A 24760-nucleotide genomic window follows, 5' to 3' on the forward strand; every position below is an offset into this window, starting at 1 on the left:
GGAATCAAGAGATTTCAAAACACAGTGCAATGTGATAGAAGCATTATTACACAGTACATATAAAGGCATTTGGTGCACAATTAAAGATAAGTAAAACATCGTGCATAATTCATTTAGATTCAAGAGCTAGAGGTAAGAAACTCTGTTTTAACAGAAATACTTTTGACAAAAAACCCAGCCTTCTTAAAATTTCTGGTACGAAATTCCTGCTGGTATCTTTTGAGTCTGATACAATTTATGTGACTCCTAGAGCTAAAACATGCCTAAGTTACTTTTCTTTTTCGCACACTTCTAATTTATAGGAAGAATATGGACTACAGAGTCCTGTGATTCCATTCATTTCTTCCACCTTTATCACTCATCAAACAGGACTGACGGCAATGACACCTCTAGATACAATCTGCTTGGAATCTGCCTTATTTTGTTTTAATTTCAAAAATTAAATCGCTGATTATAAAACATTAAATGGTACAAAATAAAACCAGTAAAATACAAAGTTCTTCTTCACTTTATCACTCAATAGAACCTCATTCCTTAGTTAAATTGAACTATCACACTGGAATGTATTCACTTTTATTAGTAAAATTAACCTCTGGGCAGATACGCAGTACAGGATATGTCTGTCTTGCAGGATTTTTAATTTATGAGAATGCTTTAAAATTGCACAATGAAAGTAACTGAACTATTGTGAATAATATAGAATGCGATAGATGCATTGTTACATAGAACTCTTTTCTTTGACCAGAAAATCAACTAAAGTATCGAGCCGAGGAAGCAAGCATCCCAGATTCATATTTCAATACAGTCACCTGCAAGATGTGTAATTTGGAAACTTGCCTAAGCTGTCTTTATCAGTTCCCTCATTATATAAAAACTTATTAACAACTCCTGTTTTATAAAATTACTATATCAAAGGAGTGAATCCATATAAAACAAATGGCCTAGATATTTGGTAATGCCAACAATTCTCCACAAAAAATGGTATTGATAAAATTAACTCTTTTATCAATAATTTTTAGTTAACTAAAAAGTAAATTATTAAAATATTCCTCTTATCCTCTTTAGATACTGTAAAACAACTTCTATCTTGGAAAGTGTCTGCATTAATAAAATAAGACATTTTCAGAATATATGTACAAACTATCATTTAAAGTATATTATCTCACATTTCAAGAAATTCATACAGATAGAGTATTAAGGAAGAAGAGGGGTTATGTTCTATTTGCTCTAATTATTCAAATAACATTTCAGATAAAAATATTTCTAATAGATGGGTAATGTATCTGTCATCATAATACTGTGGGATCTTTATATCTTTTTGATGTGAGTTTTTTTATCCCATTTCTTTCTCTCCCAGGTTTCGTTTTATCACGATGCTGGTTTTGTTTTTTGTTTTGTTTTTACTTTTTCCAAGACTGAACCATGCAGCTGTCAGACTTGCTAACTCATGCAAGCGATTATAAACTAAGTGAACAATATAATGACAGTAAATCAATTGAAAAGTGTAAACAATATGGACATAATATATTTTTAAACCTTGAATACAGACTGAGTTTTAAGGTAAAGGATTCTTTAGTACTGAGCAACAGTCATACCCAACGATGAAGATGAGAAGTCATTTCCTATCTTCTTAAACTTCAATCACCCTTTTTGTCACATAAATCATATTTTACCTAAATATGACACAAAGCAACGTTTTTTATGAAAAAACTCTAGTTATTGGAAACAAATGCTTCTGGATTAAAAAAAAAACTTTTATAATTAAAACATATATATTAAGACAAAACAGTTTACAGTATTATATTACAAGCTTATTTTGCATGCAACAAGGCAGGGAGAGGATACTGCTTTCAAGTGAACAAATGACATGATTGCTCCAGTTCATCATGCATAGTTCCTGATGTGTGTGTGTGTGTGTGTGTATATATATATATATATATATATATATATATATATATATATATATATATACATATATATAATATATATAATATTTGACAGGAATTGTATCACTGAACTGACAGTATTACATATGAAATGCTAAAGGTGCTAGATCATCCTGAGCATGCATTTGGTGTTTGCTGCATGTATGTACTGTTATTGTAGTATGCATTTCTTTGTGGACAATATTACCATTAGTGCTTCTATTCTTTTTTAAAAAATCATTTTATTAGGGGCTCATACAACTCTTATCACAATCCATATATCCATCCATTGTATCAAGCACATTTGTATATTTGTTGTCCACATCATTCTCAAAACATTTTCTTTCTACTTAAGCCCTTGGTATCAGATCCTCATTTTCCCTCTCTCTCCATCCCCTCCCTCCCTCATGAACCCTTGATAATTTATAAATTATTGTTATTTTTTCATGTCTTACACTGTCTGATGTCTGCCTTCACCCACTCTTCTGTTGTCCTTCCTCCTGGGAGGGGTTTATATGTAGATCATTGTCAACAGTTCCCTCTTTCTAGCCCACCTTCCCCTTCCTCTCCTGGTATTGCTACTCTCATTATTGGTCCTGAGGGGTTTATCAGTGCTTCCATTGTGATGAATGCATTTGACCTAAAACACTGATGATTTTGTTCCTAGTTCGTTGTATCATAAATCAAGGATATGCTCCTGCTAATGGCCAATTTCTGTTCCATGTAGATTAATTATTTCAGTGTCTGATCAAAAATAAATTACTGTGATTGTTAGTTTTGGAAATCATATATTGAAACTTTCTTTCTGAAAGGCTCTGACTTTGCTGCTGAAGCTCCAGCGTTATTTCCTTCTCGCACAGACCTAAGCTCTGTGTTGACATTCTTACACGGTCAGTGACTTTACTGGAGAGCACTTGCAAAGTGCTGTGGGGTAGGATGGCGTTACTGTTTGAGAAGCTAGACAAACTGTGAGAATTCACTGGAAATTAGATATACTGCAGAGAAGAGCAAGGAATAAAGACCACCTAAATAAAGCTGGGATGTTCTAGAATTTTCATCAGCTTCAACACCTGCAAGTCAGGTAAGTTAAATGATCTGTACTTTCATTTTTTCCTGTAATAAAGACTGCTGACATTGTTGGTGGGTTTCCCATAAGCCATCCACAGAAATATTGGACTGGAGTTTGGGAGTAACAAGAGGGCAACATTCACATGTTAGAGTAATTTGCACTTCACTACCTCTTTAGCTTGCAGACTTTGTAAGTTTAACTCTAGAACAATATCTCCCACATTGAATTTTCTTTATTTATTCAGTTCTTTACCCACCCTCATACTCCATGCCAGCACCTAATTAGCTCTTCATAAATAAGCATCATCACAAATAAACATTTTCCCCAAAGGGCTTGTTTCTTGATTACTTTTTAATAAATGATAAAAGGCTTAATTTACTTATTGAAGGGGCAGTGAATTATTTAATGTGGGTCTTCTAGCCAATGTCTCTAACCCCTACCAAACCATCTTTCTTTGTTTAGGTCTGGTAAGAAGGTAGGAAAAGACACTGTTAGGATTCACCTGCAGGTAATTACAAATAAAATTCCCTGGAGTGCCATACTGTTGCACATAAAACGAGCCCTCTAAGAAGCAGGAGGAGAGATTTAATTACCAACAAGATGCAGGGTGGAATGCATCTGTTGGACCCAAGACCCCGTACAAAGAACCTCCTGGACCCAGAAGACAGCTATAACCTCAGAGAAGCAGGAGCAGACCAGGTGCCACAACATGGAACAGAGTGATGAACTTCCCAACCACAGAACAAGTACACTTGAGTGCTTTCATTCAGAAAGCTGGCTTGTGGAGTAGGGTGCCTCTGGGCACTTAACTCGGGTCATTGGACTTTCTGGCCCATGGAAGTAGTTCTGAGTGCTTTCAGACAGAGGCTTACTGGAGTGGAGTGTCTCTGAGCAATTAATTCAAGAAGTTGGGCATGTTCACCTACAGAGCTTGAGTTGAGCCTCACAGCAGGGGGTATGCTGCTTTGGATATTTATTAGCAGAATTGAAAGAATTTTTGTACATGTTCTGATAAACAACTCAATCCCGAGCATTTCTCACTGGCATTACAACTTGTTAAATTCCTAAATGAACTCTGCAATTCTTTCATCTTGGATTTTGTTTTCAAATTCTGTGTAGCCATTTCAATGGATGTTAGAAACTAGAGAGAAATATAGAAAACAGTCATTAAGACATTATACATTTCATTAATGCACATACTAATTTATGGGTAACTTTGAAATGTTTTCCAATACTGAAGGCCGGCTAAATGGAAGTGGAACATTGTTGGAGTTATTGCAAGAGGCTGGGCCCCTCTGGTCAGAAGGTCCTCTCAATGTCACTGAGCAGAAGTTGATTTCTTGGAGACCTGCAGAGTAACATGAGCTGAGAAAAGCCTTTGCAGTGGAGACACTGGGTTCTTTGTTGGTTGGTTGGGCGCAATTCCTGATAAGGGGAACAGTAGCAAAAATCTGCTAATGATTAGAACTTAGACTTTGTGATGTAAGGACCTAGGAAAATTGAAAAAAGTCAAAAATGAGATTAAATGTATCAAGATCAATATCCAAGACATTGGTCAGCTGAAGTGGACTGGTACTGGCCATTTTGAATCAGAAGATCATGTGACTTACTATGCCAATAATGACACGATCAAGAGGAATGACATTGCGTTCACTGTCAAAAACAATATAGCAAAATCGTTCTTGAAGTGCAATGCTGCCTGTGATAGGATCATATGTATCAGCTCTCAAGGAAATCCAATCCATACAAGTAGTATCAACTTTTTCCACCAACCATAAAAACTAATGATAAGGAATGTGAAGAATTCTGCCAATAACCTTGGTCCCAAATTTATCAAACGTATCATCCAGATGCCGAAGGCTAATGATCAAGGTCTCAAAAAATTTACCAAAACATAGGTGTACCAAGTTAGACCCATATCTCCAAATGAAGACAGAGGACAAAATGCAAACGAAGAGCAGATCTTCCTGGCCCGTACGTTGACTCAGAAGCAGTTGGACTCTCTGGGACCAGGTGTGCTAGCTGCCAAGACTACGCTTTACTTCCGGTTCTTATGGCAATCATTTGCATGTTTCAGGTCAAAACCTCAGCAAAATCTGCACTTTTGCTCCCTGTACTATTCAAAGATAATAGTAAAAGAACAAGGGGGGGGGGTGTCTGATAGGTACTGGCGATGGTGAATTAATACACACATGAGGATTGAAGCAATCTGTCCTGCCTTCCAGTTGGCTCTGCCTACTCAGCAGCTACTGGAATAGACGAAGAACTCAGGAACCTGAAAAGGAAACTACTTTAATGGGAGATTCTCAAACCCCGAGTACCACAGTAATGTCCACATCTCCCTCCAGAGTTTCTGGTGTAATAGGTCTGCGTTGGCGTTGGTCTACGTGCTTGAATTACTGAAAAGCACATAAATATTTCTGATGGTGGGTTTTCTTCTAATCACATTTCTAAAACACAGGTCGTAGATATTGATAACCGCAAGGTCAGCAGTTTGAAACTACTAGCTGCTCTGCGCAAGAAACACAAGGCTTTCGACTCCTCTAAAGAGTTACAGTCTCAGAATCCCACAGAGACAGTTCTACCCTGTCCCACAGGGTCACTGTAAGTCAGAATCTACTTGATGGCAGTGGGTGAGTGAGAAGATCATGTTGAAAAGGACTGGAATGTATTTGAACACATAGACTCTTTCTCAGCTTTTAAATTCCACTGCAGTCATTAGTTCTACCAGACCCTGGTGGCGTTTGGGCTGCCTATCAAAAGTCCAGCAGTTCGGAACAACTCATCACTCTGCAGAGAGAGGCGTGGCTCTCTGCTTCCATGCAGAGTGACAATCTCAATAGTTCACAGAAGCAGTTGTCCCTTCCCCGCAGGGTGGCCATTATTCGAATTCTCTCAATGGCAGTGAGTTTGATTTTGGTTTTAGTTTATTAGCTGTATTTCAAAGCAAAGAGTAACTAAGATATTAACTCAATCTTATTGAAATTGAATGATACTTAGTGATAAATATGGACCCTCCATGCCCCCCTTTTTTTCTTTCCTAGGGAGAAGACTGTGACCCAAAACTAATCAAAATTTATAAAAATTGAGTATATCATAAATCATGACCTCAATACTCTCATATTTTTACTCTGATGGATTACTGAGGGAAGCCTGTTCAGAAGACAGGGCTCTCCACTGAGATTATCTTGTTTCAGATTCCAGCCTAAGAATAGATAAGACTCCAGTCAGCTGCAACTGACTTGACATGGAGCAGGGGATGAAGTACCTTCAGACTTAATTAGGTCCCAACACATTCAGAATGTTATAAATAATAAAGGAAACCTTGAATTTGGCTAAAGAAATGGAATTGGCATGAACTTGAGAGCACAGGTGTTTTGTGCTTGGAATGCCTTGCCTTACCCATGAGGCAAACAGACGCGTTCAATACAACTTAATGAACCTTCCGGGAAGGCCCCGAATAGATTACCTCACAGGAACCCAGTTCAGGAAGTGTCAAAGGCACGCTAACAGGGGTGTGTTGCATACCTTAGAAAAGAAGATACATTCTTGAACATTATTGACTGTTGAGGCACACTAATTCACTGCTGTGCACAAAAGTCTGAGTCAATCCCATCAAAAACTTCTATTTAGAATCCTGGAAACAACAAACAAGATTACTATCTACCCATGCTTTGTTCTGCTGTTGTTTCTTGTACTTCAAGTTTTGAAAGCAATGTTGGGCAATTATTAAATTGGCCATTTCACTTATTTTTACAAAGACTTTAATACTACCATTTAGTGTCCAGGCATTATTCTACTTACCCTGGCAAGCACTGAGTCACATAGTCTTCGTATTCATTTTATAGACAAAGAAATAAAAGCAGATAAAGGTCAGGTCACTTGCCTCAGAGGACATAACAAAAAGTGACAGTGACAGGCCTGGAACTAAACCCCACAGACGACTTTGATAAAGATCATCACTTTCTCACCGCGGTCTGTTGTTTTATTCTGCTACTCAGTTCTCGGCAACCTAGGACTGAGCGTCTACCTTCCAAGCCATCAGAGACAAATTCTAGAAAAATACTTTTGTAGGACAGCTGTAGTTGAGTAACAGAGTGAGACGCACCAGCATTATAAAATGACAGTGAATCTGGCCGGTCTGTCACTTAGGTGTGCCATCTAATGGGTGCTTTCTGTAGACGGATGTCTTGCCTCTAAAAGGGAGTGTTCGATAACTGATTACAGGCAAGGGGGCAGGACAAAGTCTTAAAGCAAATGGAAGGACCTTAAGCAGAGAGGAACAGACTTATGTAGAGCTTCCAGAATATGGTAGATTAAGGGAAAAGGTTTGGTGATCAACTTTCAAATTTTCACTAGTTAAAACCATGGGGAGTCAACCATGCCTGTAATAATGGTCTCCAATCTAACAACAAACATGAACATAATGAAGGACTGAGCTACATCTGATTCCATTATAATAGGGTTACCACGAGTCAAAGTTGATTTGATGCCAATTAGCAACATGTATCAAAGGCTGACCCCTGTGCTTTCTCAATGGCACTCTCTATTAGGAATCAAGTTTATGGCCAATAAATACATCAAGTAATGGTTCTGAATGAAAAAATAGGGTCGACTAGGTGTGGGCTGCACTTGGAGGACAGAGCTGGGGTAGCAAGCATTCTCTTCATTTGAGGCCATTCTTAGCTGTTGCAGACCTCTGAAAGATGTGGCTCGGAGGGCCCAGATGTTGTCTCTTGATTTAATAAGATGGCATTAGGGGATATTTTACACTTAGAGAAATGTCTCATTTCTCTGAAGATTGAAATGCACTTAATTTTTTTTTTACTTTAACCATTTCTTGTAGAACTCTTTACTTATGTTCAGGTGAAAGACATTTGGATAGTTGATATCATTGAATTTATGTAAATGATGAATATAGATATGCATACTTAAGCTCACTGATTCTGAATCTCTGAGTAAGATTTAGGCATAACTGCTGTTAGACACCGTCCAGGCTGCTCCCACTCAGTGACCCCATGCACAACGAAACCAACCATGGCCCAGCCCCGTGCCACCCTCGTGCTCAGTTTATGGGTGAGCATATAGTTGCAGCCACTGTAGCAATCTATCTACTTGACAATCTTCTTTTTCACTCCACTTTACCAAGCATGATGTCCTTCTCCAGGGACTGACCTCTTTTGATAACATGTCCTAATTATTCAAGATAAAGTCTCACATTCCTCCCTTCTAAGGAGCATTCTGCTCGTCCTCTTTTCCAGGACAAATTTGTCTGTTCTTCTGAAATTCATATTATTTTCCATATTCTTTGCCAGCACCATAGTTCAAGTGCATAGAACCTTCTGAAGTCTTTTTTTATTCTTTGTTCCATTTTCTTCCCCCGACCCAACTTTTTGTGGTTTTTATTTAATCATTTTATTGGGGCTCATACAACTCTTGTTGCAATCCATACATCGATTTTATCGGCCATATTAGTGCATCTATTCTTTTGTTCTTTTCTGGACATGTACTTTCCATTGATACCTTGGGATCGGCTTTTTCCCCCCTCCTTCCTCCCACCACCCAACCCTCGTGGCCCCTTTATAGATATGGATTGTTATTTATTTTCAAATCTCACACTGACCACTGTCTCCCTTCCCCTCCGGTTTCTGTTGTTCTTCCCCCTGGATAGGGGCGTGTGGTTATGTGGCATTCATTGCAATTGGTGTCTCTCTCCCTCCCCACCTTTACCCCCTTCTCCCTACCCTTTGCTGTCTCTATTCCTATTTTTATTCCTGGGTTCCATGTGTTGTGAGTTCTTTTGGTTTTTTTTAGGGGTTTTCCAGAAAAACCAGAAAACTTGCTACACTGTGTTGTGAGTTTTATGTCTTGCCTCTACCTATGTACATGTTCCCATCTAGTCTAGATTGGGAAGCGGCACTGGGGTCATGATAGGAAGGGGGGAGCAGTGAGGAGGAGGAGGCCTCAAGGGATCAGAGGTATATTATGTGACCCATTAGTGCTCTACTGCACCCTGATTGACTCATCTCCTCCCTGAAACCCCTCTGTGGGGGGATGTTCCATTGCCCATAGGTGGGCTTTTGGTCTCTTCTTCAATTCCCCTCCATTCTCACCAATAGCTTTTTGTTTGTTTGTTTACTATTTGTTGTGAATCATCTGATGCTCATTGCCCAGTCTTGATGGCACCTGACAATCTCACTGGCTGGTGTGCTTCTTCCATGTGGGCTTGTTGCTTCACTGTTGCATGGCAGTTTGTTTACCTTCAAGCCTTTATGACCCCAGACACTGTATCTTTTAATAGCCAGACACCATCCTCTATTTTCACCACATCTGCTTGTGCACTCATTTTCTCTTCCGCACCATGTAGGCAGGAGGTGAGGAGTGGAGGGTGGGTGAGCATCACAGAATGCCAATTTGTTAACACAAGGTATTCTTGTATTGAGGGAAGGTGTGAGCAGAAGCCCAAGGCCCATCTGCAGCCTCAGTGTATTGCCTTATAAATATATGTACATATGTCAATACCACTATTGTTATGGATTAATGCATTTATATAAGTGCACACCTCTGTTAATCTCCCTATGTCTTTCCTTCCTAGAGCTTGCCTCTTATTCCGGCCCCACCTTCCCTTACCCCCTTCTTCCATCTCTTAGTCTTTATTCAACTTTCATATGCATATGAGGTGATTAAAAAGACCATGACTTATAACCTCCAAGGTTATGCTGGAAGTCTCTTTCCTTTCAACATTTTACAGAACGTTTATGGAGTAGATTTGTCTAACGTGATATATCATTTGCTTTCTTGGCAACTATTTACAGAAGTATAGACTGTGGATGCAAGCAAAATGAAATCCTTAATAACTTTGATCTTTTCCGTGTTTATCAAGATGTTTATTGGTCCAGTTGTGAGGATTTTGGTTTCCTTTACAATTAGTTTCAATCCACACTGAAAGTTGCTGTCCTTGATCTTCATCAGCAAGTGCTTCAAGTGCTCCTTGCTTCCCAGCAGACAAGGTGGTGTCATATGCATATCTCAGCTTGTAATAAGCATTCCTCCGATACCGATACTGTGTTCTTCTTCATAGGATCCAGCTCCCTGAATTATTCCCTCAGTATCCGGGCTTAATAAATAGGAAAGGATAGAACCCTGATGCACACCTTGTCAGATGCACTACTAAAGCAGATATATACTTTCTAAGCATTGTAATAAAAAATAAAATGCATAGCATATATTTTTCATTCTTTTTATTCTAAAATTTATTTAACTTTCATAAAGATGTTTAACATGAAACTACTTCTAAAAAAAGTTTAATTATTTGAAGTTTGAAGTCTATATTTATAAAAATATATCAATAAAAATAATAATAGTAAAGCCATCAATGCAAAACAATAAATTCATGATGTGAGATTCAAAAATTAATAACTGAGAGAAGGAAACTGGTTTCTTTTAAATGTAACATCAATCAATTCTATTTTAACTAATATTTATGTCATTGTTAAAACATAATGATCATAAATATTGATGTTTGTGTTTAAAAAATAATTTTTCACACTGTGGCGACTTGTGTTGTGGTGATGCTGGAAAGAATGTCACTGGTTTTGTCAATTCCAGTAAGGTCACCCAAAGTGGACAGGTTTCAGCAGCATTTTCAGAATAAGAATGCAGCACAAAGACGGAATTGTTGGTTCACTTCAGATGAATGAGCTACTGAAAGCCTAAGGATAGAATCGACACATTGTTAGAACCTGAAAACCTAATGAAGAGAGCAGAAAAGTTGCCCCTTGGGTGGGAAGGTAGTCAAAATATGCCTGAGGGAGAGCTGCCTACTCAAAGTAGAGTGGACAATAAGGACAGGTATGGAGGACAACTCATGCGAGTAAAGACATCCAGATCCTCATTTCATGACGGCAGGAAACAGCTCCATCACAAAACAGCTGCAAACATATACTAAAAAATGTGAAGTTGCAATGTGCCAAGTGTTAATTTAGGAAAATCAGAAGTTGCCTAAGATGAAATAAAATGCATAAGAAGAATATTATAGGAATTAGTAAGCTGGCATTGGCCATTTTGAATCAGAAAGCCATACGGGTTGTGATGTGGGGATTGCCAGGCTCCTGAGGAATGGCGTTGTATTCATTGTTGAAAAGACATTTCAGAATCTATCTGAAAGTACCATGCGTCTTTAATAGGACATGCAAAGAAATCCAGTTGATACAATTCCTATTCAAATTTATCCAGCAACCACTAAAGCTATTGATGAAAATGATAATTAAGAAATCTATCCATTTTCAGTATGAAATTGATCAAATATGTACTCAATATGCAAGGATAATGATAGGCAACTGGAATGCAAAATTTGAAAACAAAGTGAACAAGAGCGTTGTAGGGAAAGAACAGCTTTATTGTTAGGAACTAAGTTGGGCATCATGGGATAGAATTTTCAACACCAAGGACTTGTGTATACAAAACACCTTTTCTCCATTACACAAAAGACAACCGTAAGTATGTCCCACCAAAAATCCTTTGGAACACTGATCACTAAGGACAGATGATTTAGTGAACTATGGAATGACATCAAGAACATCCTACACAGAGAAAGCAAAAGGCATTATTAAAAAGACAGAAAAGCAAAAAGAAGAGAGAGGATGTCAAAAGAGACCCTAAAACCTGGCTTTACCATAGAGTACCTAAGTCAAATGGAAGAAATGATAAAGTCAATGGACCGAACAGAACATTTCAATGGGTAGCTGAAGAAGACAAATTAAAATATTATAATGAAATGTGCAAAGACCGTGAATTAGAAAACTGAAAAGAGCACACTTCGCATATCTTCAATTGAACAAAAATCAAGGCTTGTGTTGCAATATTGAAAGTTTCTATGGGAGAAACATTGAAAGATGCAGGATGATGGAAAGAATGCACAGAATCTCTGTACCAAAAATAATGAGTACACATCCAATCATTTCAAGAGGTAGCAAGAACCAATGGAATATAAAAGAGAAGTCCAACTCTCCTGTAAGCATTAGTCAAAAGGAAGACTGCAGGAATGTATGGAAGGCCAGTGGAAGTGTTGTGATATGCTAAAGAAACCCTGAAAGCCCTCATCTATGCCAATAAATGTAGCAAAGAGCTAATTGGCAAGGTTACAGTAAGAAATTCACATTTGTACCCATTCCAAAGAAAGGTGACCCAGCACAATGTGCAGACTCCAGAACAATAGCACAAACAAGTACATTTTAGCTAAAGAATATCCAACAATGATGGCAGCAGGGCATTGACAAGGAGCTGCCAGATGTTCAAGGCAGATCCAGAAGAGGATTTGAAAAAGGGATATCTCTGCTGATGTCAGCTACAAGTTGGCTGAAAGCAGAGAATACCAGTAAGATGTCTACGTGTATTTTATTAACTATGCCTTGGGAATTCTCGACTACTTCATTTGGTCGCGTGGAACCTGTACAAGGATCAAGAGGCAGTTATAAGAGCCAAACAAGGGAACACTGCATGACTCAAAATCAGGAAAGGTGTGCATCAGGTTTGTGTCCTCCCCTCATACTTGTTCAATCTGTGTGGTGAGTAGCAAATAATCAGAGAAGGTGGATTTTATGAAGATCCTAGTCCTGGCATAAGGATTGGAAGAATATTTATTAACAACTTGTGATATGCAGATGACACAACCTTGTTTGATGAAAATGAGGAGGACTTGAAGTACTTGTTAATGAAGCTGAAGAATTGTAGCCCTCAGTATGGCTTAGGACTCAATGTAAAGAAGACCAAAATCCTCAAAGCTGGTAAGCTCATGATAATTGGAGAAAAGATCAAAGTTGTCAAGGAGTTTGTCTTGCTTGAATCTGAAGTCAATGCTCATGAAAGCAGCAGTCCCTAGATGAAGCAAAGTGCTGCTTTAGGAAATCGGATGCACAATACGTACTTAAAACTTTCAGGGTTAGCATGCTACTTGGAGGACCAGGATGCACCTGACACAAACCATGGTATTTACAATTGCTCATACTCACTGCTGTCTAGTAGCAGATTCCAGCTCATAGAGAGCCCACGGCACAGGGTAAAACTGCCCACTTGGGTCTCTGGGAGTGAAACTCTATATGGGGGTAGCAAGTCTCATCTCGCTCCCACAGAGAAGTCGGTGGTTTCTAACTGGTGACGCAGGGTCTAGCAGCCCGGCTCATAACCTGCGATGTCAGCAGTGCTCCGTTAATCACCTCAGGAGCATGTGAAAGTCGGACATTGAGTATGGAAGGCCAAAGAAGAATGGAGGTATTCACATTATGCTGCTGCTGAGGAATATTGCCAATGCCACGGACTGCCCAAACAAGTCTGTCTTCAAAGCAGTACAACCAGAATGCTCCTTAGAGTCAAAGAAGGAGAGACTTCATCTCATTAGCTTTGAAGGTGACCTTGGGGGAGCTCAATATCTGGGAAAAGACATCACGCTTGGTGTGGTGGAGGGGTAAGTACAAAGAGAATGTCCCTCAATGAGATGGACTCACACAGCGACTACAACAAGGGGCTCCACCAGAAAAGCAATTGTGAAGATGGGACGGGACAGGCCCACATTCTCTTCTGTCATGCATGGGGTAGCTGGGAGTTGGGGTCAACTTGACGGCACCTCACAGCAACCACTTGTACCGTAGTCTACTTTACAGAGCTCTGAGAGCAAAGCTGTTCACTTCCTCGGCCGATGGTCAGAGGGGATTCTCGTGTGACTTCATCCACGTGGGTACACTGCAAATGGGTTTGGAGGACCCACTGTCGCCCATAGCCTTCTGAAAACTGGGTGTTTAGAATTTAGCTCTGAAAACATTCCTTCCTTTGGATTTGGATTTTATTATTTATAAGTTGTGGATCACACTGGCTGGTGTATTTTTTCCGTGTGGATTTAGTTGACCCCTCATTCGTCTGTAATTTCCACCCTGTAAAACTGACAGGAATATCACATGCAAAAGCAATATGGAGGCTATGACCATGATTTTTTTGTTTATTTGTTTGTGATAATGTTCTCCACAAAAATAGAATTTTAATAATAATGTCAACATATTTCCCCTATTTGAAGTTTAACTGGAAGGTAAACCTTAAAACTTCAATCGCATTTCTTGGCTACGACTTGAAAATGAAAATATTATTTATACAATCAGAAAAGAGTTAAAATTTATAAAAATTGTAACTGACAACACAATCGTTTAAAAATTAGATAATTAAAGAGACAAAGGGTTTCACTATTGGCCATGGAGTCAATTCCAACCATAGCAAGGTGAAATGCGGTAGCACAGACCACTCACTGCCTCATCCTGCACCAACCACCCCAGCAATCATTGCCCGTACATTTGAGCCATCACAAACAACACGAACTTGGTGTGCAGTGACAGCCACCTGGGCAAACCACTGCATTGCACCTCTGGTCATCGATAAATGATTCAAGTCCTGTTCCCTTTCAGTGAGCAAGTCCATGTCATCGAAATATTGTAAATTGTTAAGAATTCTTCCTCCAAGCCTCATGCCACATTCCTATTCTATAGTCCAGCTTCCTGGATTTCATATTTAGGATTTCAGTGTTGAATAAGTATGGTGAAAGTATATAATCCTGATATACATTTTTTCCTGACTTTTAACAACGCAGTATTCTCTTGTTCTATTTGAACAGCTACACCCTGGTCTACTGTGTGTAGTGTACAGGAACACAATTCAATGTGCTAGAATTCACACTCTTCTTAAAGTTATTTATAATTTGTTATAATCCACCGAGTTAAATGCCTTCACATAGTCAATGAAATACAAGTGGACATATTTCTCGTATTCTTTGCTTTCAGGTATGATTCATCTGACATTAGCAATGATATCCCTCCTCTTGAGTTCCCCCTGAATTTATAGCAGTTCCCAACTGATATATTCCTGCAATTGTAGTTTTATTAACTTCAACAAAAATATTACTTGTGTTTGATATGAAATGTAATTTTTAAAATTTCCACATTCAGTTGGATCAGTTTTCTGTGTCAGGGGCAGATATATGATCTCTTCAAGTCTGTTGACCAGGCAGCTGTCTTCCAATTGACTTGGTAAAGACAGTCAGGACTTCCAGCATTTATATCTATTTAAATATCTCAATTGATATTCTGTCAATGGGTATTCCTGGAACCTTGCTTTTTACTAAGGCTTTGAGTGTCGGTTGGACTTTTCCTTTAAAACCATAGAATATTGATCATGCCACCTTCTGATATGGTTGGCCATGGACCAATTATTTTTGGTATAGTGACTCTGTGTCCCTGTGTCAGTTTTTAGTTGATACCTTGCATGTCAGTCAATATTTAACTCAGAACGTTCTTCAGGAACAGCTTTCAGTATTGTTTTCTCTGGTTCCGTCAGCGTGAGAAATGCTCAGCATGTTCATTACTATCCTAACTCCTGTCTTTGGACAATTCTGTTGTAATACTGTGTCCTCTTGAGGCATCTTTTGAAATTTTCTGCTTAGTTCTTTCATTATTTCTTATTTAAAAAAATAATTTGATTAGGGGCTCATACAACTCTTGTCACAATCCACACATACATCAATTATGTAAAGCACATCTGTACATTCGTTGCCCTCATCATTCTCAAAATATTTGTTCTCCACCCAAGCACCTGGCATCAGGTCCTCATTTTTCCCCTCCCTCCCCACTCCCCCCTCCCTCATGAACCCATGATAATTTATAAATTATTATTTTGTCATATCTTGCTCTGTCCCACGTCTCCTTTCAGCCACTTTTCTGTTGTACATCCCCCAGAACCAATATCAAGTGTCTATATGTGACCTCCTCCCTGGGGGACAGACATTTTATCGTAACCAATTCTTCCAAAATTAATTTTACAATGCTTTCTGTCTGATAACTTTTCACAACCCTGAACTATGGACAGAGGGGATTCACTGAAGGCTTCATCAGGTGTGGACCCAGAAAACAGGTCTTGGGCTTCCACTGTCATGCATAGCCTTCTGCAAAGCAAAACAGATATTTGAAATTTAAGCCATGATGCCATTCTCTTCCTTGGGTTTCAATTTTATTGCTATTATTTTTATTCAAAAATATTTTATTTTATTGGGCACTCTTACAGCTCTTATCACAATCCATACATATATCCATTTTGTCAAACACCTCTGCACATATGTTGTCATCATCACTTTCAAAACATTGTCTTTCTACTTGAGGCCCTGGCATCAGCTCCTCATTTTTACCCCTTTCCTCTCCAACCCTCCCTCCGCAAAGTCCCCTTGATAATTTATAAATTTTTTTTGTCATGTCTTATGCCAACTGCTCTCTCATTTCGCTCACTTCTCTCCTGTCCGTCCTGCTGGGAGGGGGGCCATACATTGATCAGTTCCCACTTAACCCACCCCACCTACCCTTATTCTCCTAGTATCACTGACCCCTTATTGGTCTTGAGGGGTTTATCTCTCCTTGACTCTCTGTGTTGCAAGATTTTATCTGTACCAGTGTGCATGCTCTGGTCTAGCCGGATTTGTAAGATAGACCTGGGGTCATGGTCATGGGCAGGGAGGAAGCATTAAAGAACCAGAAGAAGGTCGTGTCTTTTGCCGATGCTATACTGCACCCTTTACTATTAGCAAGCCTCAGATCACATAGGCTGCTGCGTTTCTTGCATGTGGACTTAGTTGATGACCCACTTAAATGTCTGCTCTATAAAGACAAGTGTCTAAGGCCCCAGATGCTCCTCTTTATAAAGGACAGACACCATCGTGTTTGTTCTCCAGATTGTGCTATAGGCCATGGATTCTCAGTGACGTCTTTGTGAGGCTGAGCATAAAACAGGCCATGCCATGAAGGCGAGTTGTCCGTGTGGCTAGAATTAAATTCAAGCCTCAAATCCATTCAAATGTCTATGGCTACAGACTTCTGTGGATCACCTTAGTGATGGTATTGTCATTTTATGTTGCAGGATATCATCAACCGTCCCCCTAGGGCAGAAGGTTATTCCATTGGCAGTGTCATTAATTTTCAGCAGGAGCCTACCTATGAGCAATTGATGATTTCTTCCAGCCAGCCCTACCTCTGTTTTACTGATGGTCCTGAGCTGCTTCATTGTCTCCCTTCACAGATTTATTCCATTTTATCCCTTTGTATTCCATCGGGAAAGGTCAGTGTGTGCTCAACATTTATGGTGCTGAAAAATGGCTGGTTTTGCAAAATTATATCCATGGATCTATGATGGCATTTTTCTAACCAAGACCATTTTTTTCCAACTAGTGGTCATCATCATTTCCAGCTTTTGCCTTTTAATCACCAGTAATTATAGATGCATTTTGGTTTAATGATTTGAAACTTCAAAAGCTTTTCGTATTCATTTTTGTCAATGTAACTGGTTTATAATTTTGAATAATAATGGTATAATTGTCTAACTCTTAAATATATTATAATTATCATTAACAGTGCTATGCTTCTAGAGAGAGAACTATTCCGTTTCACAATGAATGTGACATAATTCCTCTTTACTTTGTCATTCCCCGCATAGTCTATCAATATTTTTTAATTAAAACATACACACACACACACACACACACACACACAAAAGTCCATTAAAACTCACTAGTGAGTAGGGCATTAATATTCAAGCATTTCATTTCTTTTTGAAACTTTTAATTTCCCTAGATTCTTGGCTCAGACATTTGAAATTCCAATTATGAATGACGGTGTATCACCATTTCTCCTTACTTTGAAGTATGCCACCTCAGCAAATGAAGGTCTCAAAAGCCTACTTACTCCATCCAAATGATGAAGGTCAACTCTACAGTAGAGTCAGCTCTTCCCCAGTTGTGTGTGTGTGTGTGTGTGTGTGTGTGGTGGGGTTGGCGCGTGTGTTTCTTCCAATTTGAGGAGCTCACAGTCCCACACCATATCAAACAACATTCTTGTGCTACTCATAAGGTACCCAATTCCTTTTGTTATTCCAATTACTTTTGTTTGTCTTCAAAAGTGGATCACCAATTTCTTCTCCTTTTCACTAAATCTTAATCTGGAAATTTGCCTGAGAGCTGTCTACCATAGATAATCCTGCCCTCGATGATTGATGATCAAATCTTTTGTTATTTGCAATAAGGGTGGCACAGCTTCCAGTGCAGGAACAACATACAATCCGCCACAGTATGACACTGAATGGCTTTAATAGTGTGTTTTAGTACAGTACAAAAATGCAGGTAATATGAGCAAATATACATAACTGTATCTGACATGTGGCTGCCCTAGTAGTAATCTCAAAGCCTAATGATCTGAGTCCTGAAAATAATAACACCTTACCAGTTATTCATACTTTTCCTTCTTCTTATACTAAAATATAATAAATATTGTTGAATCACCTCTCCAGTAAGAAAACACTTAATTCTATTCAAGCCGCCATATTGATCATGTATAGTTCTCAAAAGTTATCCGATGTGTTGAATTCTATTCATTTTCTTTACTTAAAATTAGCAAATTCCAATTCACAGTAAAAAGGATCTATGTCATTTAACATGTCTCACTAAAGCATCAACTGCATGACATAATGTATTTTTAATGCAGACATATTAATATAATTACATCAAAAAGTCTGTCTGACTCCATAGTGAAATAGACTTTAATAACCTTGAATGCTGGTTGGGGAAGGGGCATGTAACTGAGAAAGTTTTCTTTGTTTGGGAGGAGATTCTAAGTGTGAAATGTTAGGATAATTCATTAATTGTGGTTGAAGGAGCACCTACTTTCAAATATGGGATTTCCATACATGAGAATAAATAGACAGGTAATATTTTATCAGAGGCAACAAGGGGTAGTGCGAACGTTCATTATTCAGGGAAAGATGATCTATTTAGTGTTGCAGAGTAGAGAACGTGGATGTCAGATGATACTGTAAATGTTCATTAAGCCTGGATTTTGAAAATCATATATTTAGAGCACATGTTTGGCTTTCTTAATCACAGACCTACATAAAGTCGGCCAACTAAATTATTTTAGCCTTTATCATCTAGAAAAGTATTCTTTACTATTAATTGCTTTCCATAATCTTTCACAGGGTGGAAGGACACAGCTGTACAATGTTACTCTTAATTGGATATTGTTATAAACTCATATATACTCTCAATCTCTTACATCCCCTGACTCCTCTTGATATACCAAACATGATTACTATTAGTAGCAACATGTTTATAAGTTTTAGAATTTTTAAAGCCAAAAAAAGAACCCACAAAGAAAAACGCATTCCTTAGAGAGAAATAATCTAACTTAACTCCATTTTAAAACTTTTTCCCTTTTATTACTATTGAGTGTCTTGGGAGATTTATAGGGAAAATGTCCCCCTGTAATCAATTGTTAGAGAACAGGAACTTCCTATGTCTGACCTTTTGTGGACACCGTTCAAGAGGAATGCATGATGGACAGGAAACAAACTTAAGAACAAAGAAGGAATACTGGGGATTAAGGAATGTGTTAGCACGTAATTAGTTGTAAATAAGTTTTGAGGCAAAATAAAAATGGCCATAATTATCCAATGGTTTACATGTAAATGTTACTATTAAGAAATCTTGGGATGCACACACCTTAGAATAATCAATTAGCTGATGGCAAAGGGGCAACCTTTGCCCAAAACTAATGTTCAGAAGAGTTGGAAAAGAAAGAATGAAGACCAGCAGGAAGTAGAGCAAGTATTACATTGTGGGAATTGCAATCAATTAGCTGAAAAGGATTTTTGAATTTAATCCTGATAATCTACTCTTTAGATCCACCCAATCACAATTAAATTTACCTTAAGGAGAAAAAATCTTGGCATATAAAACGGTAGCAAGCTTTCTCTCACCGGTTTTGCAATGATTTGTTTTCTTGCTATAAAAAGGTTGTCTTCCTTAATGATAAACTGTGGTTACAAAAAGGCTACATATTTTATGCTCAAATAGTACTGTCACTTTTCATTTCCCAACATATCCATTTTACCTGTAGCATTCCTGTGTACCCATTTATTTTTATTTTACCAAACCAGGACTTAGTACTATGGAAGGATACTGAAGTCAGGTAATTATCATGTTCCTAACAAAAGACAGCTGAACTTGAATGCTTAGTAACTACATGAAACAGTCTTGTACTATTCAAGTTCCACAAATGACTCCTATATTTTTAAACCCTGCCAGTCAATGTGAAAAATGTACAAACAAGGCACTTTTCTACTAGTTCAGTTAGGACACAATGAAATGTACTTGGCACTCTTGGTCCATGCACACTCCCCTCAAGAATAACTTTTTGTTTTTTTTTAATTTTCAGAGTTTAATCCAATATTTCCTTTGGTATTAAAGACATGGAAAAGCTATGAGGGGAACTATCTCTAAGATTAGAATAATTTTATATATCCAATTATATGAGTATGATCAATTAAAAAATGGCACAACGTCAATTAAAGTTTTACCCATCTCTCATAATTACATAGGAATGGAACAACATTCAAAAAATTTCAAATTTTACCCAATTTTATGTAGACTTGATTTTTAAGTATTTAGATTCTGATTACTAAGGTCAAATTTATATGTATATCTATTACTAGATGGAGAGACACAGGGACAAAAGAAAAGCAAAATATGAAATATGAATTAAGTGCAATCTTTTCCTATTTATCAAACGTTTTGTAATTTTGTTTTAAAATTTACAAAAATTACATTAAAATTACAATGCTTTCAATAGTTATTCATTTTTCTTCTTGGGGTATTTTTAGTACTTTTAGGTTTGGTAAAGAAACTGGTCTTGTAGGCAAATTATTCAAAGAAATAGAAAATGAGATGTATTGCATTTCCATCAGGTCATTTTTGGCATAATAGGAGCATTAACATTTAGAAATCAATTTTGAGAAAGGGGATATAATAGGTTTATTGAAATTAGTATGGTTAGTATTGATATTTTAAATTTTAGTTGTGATTTTCTGGATTTGCTGATGAGGAATACACAGCAGAATTATACAGTAATAGGTAAGGTTTCAAAAGAAATAAATGTTGATATGGAGTCAAATGGGCACATTTTCATCTTAAATTGGCTTGTGTTATAGAACCATGGGAGGGTGACCAAGTTTCCTAGTTTTCCATTATTACCACTAAGTTCATTCCAAAGCTGAGTGACTCAAAAAGGCAGGGTTGAAAATACCCCATATTTCCAAGGCTCTAAACCTTTAATGAAACAAGAGTTCTTCCTTCCAGGAATGGTTGTTGGGTTGAACCCTAAGCTTTTGGCATGGACACACCATAGGGTTCCTCCATGCTTGCCGATGGCGAATTAAATTAACCCTAATTCTGAAGCATAATGAATACACTCTTTTGCCCTCAGAATGTTCAAATTTGAGAAGTGAATTTTATGGTTATCTACTGCTCTGTTTAGAAGAGCACAGGGACCTTTTCGAGCTCACAAAGTCTCGTTGGATTTCCTGTCTGGAATCAGAAAAAGAGGTTTTGAAAGGGAAAGTAACAGTGGAGTTTTGAGAAGTTTCACATCGATTGTGAACCTGGTAGATTGCTGCAGATGTCCTTCGCAAGGTCTACTTCAAATCCAAGGCGTATTTACCTGATTCGTTACCACTGGCTAATAGGGGTTAGAGGATGAGGACCTTGCTCTTCCAGCACCGAGCACTCCAGTTGTCTCGGAAGTTACTATATTTTGCTTTGATCTTGAAATGTGCTTTTCTTTTCTTTTCTCTGGCAGTGTTCTGATGATTAGTAATGACTAGAGTCAGAAAGTCAGAGCACGGCTTTCCTCATTTTCTTCGGTGGGATAAATGGAATTTTGAAGCTAAACCCCTTAAGTCTTGTGAAGGTCTTTTTCAAAATTACTTCCCATTTTCTTGAAAATAAGATAAGAAGAGAAAAAGAAACCCTTTGGAAAATATACGAATATTCAAATATTCTTTCTATGTTTTTGCTTTTATGAGATAGTGCTTATGGTGCCAGGAAAATATAAACATATGCAAAGGGAGGTCATATTCTTAGACCATTTTTTAAAATACAAAAAAATATTTTATTTTTTAATATGAAAATACCAAGCTACATTTGCCTTTTTTCTTTCCCAATTTTGATGTGCGAGTACAGTAACAGGCATGGTTTCAAATCGCAGGCTGGGCATATCAGATTTCTTGCGCTAGCTTCTCTTCAAATTGAAGTTTCTAGATGATCTGACGAATTAGTTCATCTCCCATGCCCTGCTTTTGTTGAGGCAATTTTAAGAGCTTCCCCATAAAGACGAGAGGTCACCATCATTACCACGTTGAAGATAAGCGCCACGTAGCTCATAGAACAGTGCTATTTTTAAAGAAGCAGATTCACTAGACATCGTCTCCCCCTGTTAAAACTCTCCATCAGTGTAGCAGACATGGTGGAACAGTGAGGACCAAGTGATGGCACACCACTGAGGACGGAATGAGAATGATAAGTCCATTGCCGCAATGCTTGCTTAATTGTGTTTACTTTGTTTCTGGAAATGCGAAAGAAGTTTCCTGGGGTTTGAAATTGTTTTGCTGGCTGAACAGTCACTTAATTGAGAAATCTGTATGGAAGGGATGAAACTTCAAAGAAAGGACATTCCAAACACACTAAGCAGCAGGTGTATAGATTAAACACCAAGTTAATAGCATACAAAATAGGAGAAATTTGTTAGAATCGGTGATACAGGCATCTTCCAATAACTAATGTTATTGTGACATTCACTAGAGCTCAGAGTTTCCTAATGGAAATGCAAGTGAAACATAATGGGGCACAAAAGAAAGCACAGCATATCTCTCTCTCTCTCTCTCTCTCTCTCTCTCTCTCTCTCTCTCTCTCTCTCTCTCTCTCTCTCTCTCTCTCTCTTTCTCTCTCTCTCTCTCTCTCTCCTTCTGTTTAAAGCTTATTCTTCCACCTCTGCCATGGATCTCACACTTGAATCCTCGGGGCCTTTCCTCGCTTATCTCTTGGCTCACCCTTTCTTCTGGCTCTTTCCATTCTTTGATAAATATTCTCAGTTAATAAATAACTTCAGGCAGTTATCAGCAGAGGACATTCATCGTTCGCATTACACAGAACCGCCAGTTTCATTAGCTTCGTATTATTCATTGTGTCAAAAATGCTAGGTACTTTTCAAATTCTTTATAGTAACTTATTTTCTTCACAACCACCCTATGACCATGATGCTATGCTTATTCCCATTTCAAACATAAGAAAATTAAAGTACAAAGCGGTTATGTAATTTGCCCAAATTCATACAGCTTGTAAATTATAGAACACAGTTTTCAATGCCAGAATTCGGATTCAAGGGTTCCTGCTTTGAACTCCTCTCTGCTGCCTCTCCTAGACTTTGCTGGAATGTGCCTCTGAAGCTGTGTCCTTGGCAGCTATGCAGATGCTCTGCTGGGGAGCTCCATTAGTTAGAGAATTAAACAAAGCCCAGATCATAAGACTTTGATAGCCACATCAACAATTCCGTTTTATGCAAAAACACAGTAGGAAGTCTAGATGAGTTTTTAAATTTCAATGTTTACCATTTGAGAACAGTCAGTAAAATATTTGAAAACCATAATTGGAATATCGATCCTATGTAGAGTGCCAAGCACTGTATGCACACGAACAGGAATCTCCCTGTGAATGGATTTCCTCCACTACGTTCTTGCTAGACTCACGCAGAGCAGTGAACTGTAGCTTGGCCACCTTTCTTAAACCATTGGCATCAGGAATTAGCATTCGTTCACCTTTCTTCCTGTCATTCATCTGTTGGTCCCATAGCAGCTAATTGTCATACTACCTAATTAGATTTCCTAGGTAGCTAATTAAAAACAAAGTTGTGTATTAGATTCAGATAGATGCTTCTCTTCAGGAGTAAATCTTGATATTCAGATATCTTAAATTAAGGGGATAAAATGACAAGATACATGCCCCAGATTATCCCCCCAAGTACTCAGGTGCATCCCCAGCCAATGGCGAAGAGGGTAGCCCCACAGGGTTCCTCTCCCTGGTTCCCTGAGGTGTTCACATCAAACTCATCCATCCTTTGGAAAAGTTCGTTTCTTTTGGTTTTCTTGCCTTTTCTTCTTTTTCCCTTTACAAACTGCATGTATCCCTCCATGTCACAGACAGCGACTCTAGCAAGGTTCTACAATGCGTTTTTCTATTAAGCTTGGACGTTGATAACATTTTGCAGAAAGATTAACACCCCTCCCTTCCAGTTCATGGTCACCACATTTCCTTAGTGATGCCTAATGTGTCCTTATAACTTGCACAAAGCCCTTGTGACATCACATTTTATGTGAACAATATAGTAACATCAATTATATATGTGTTATTCATCCAGCACCACCATCATGCCCAAATTTCCCATCAAATTTGATAGCACTTTGGTTACTTTAGGCCCTGTGCCTTTCCATGTAATTATACACCTGTTTATGACACTAGTTTTGTTTTATGTTTTCCTTGAATTACCATATTTTATAGCTATGGCTCTCTTCGTTGTTGGTCGGTTCTGTCGAGTCTCTTTTGACTTGTAGCAACCAATATGCAACCGATCAAAATAGTGTCCAATTCTGTGTCATCCGCACAATCTTTGTTATGTTTCATCCCATGGTTGCAGCCACTATGTCAATCCATTTCTTTGAGGATGTCTCTCTCTCTCTCTCTCTCTCTCTCTCTCTCTCTCTCTCTCTCTTTCTATTTCCTGATTCTCTACCAAGCATAATGTCCTCTTTTGATAATATATCCAAAGTAAATGAGACAAAGTCTCGCCATCCTTGTTACGAAGAAGCATTC

The sequence above is a fragment of the Tenrec ecaudatus genome, chromosome 11, assembly GCF_050624435.1.
Source record: "Tenrec ecaudatus isolate mTenEca1 chromosome 11, mTenEca1.hap1, whole genome shotgun sequence".
Taxonomy (NCBI): domain Eukaryota; kingdom Metazoa; phylum Chordata; class Mammalia; order Afrosoricida; family Tenrecidae; genus Tenrec; species Tenrec ecaudatus.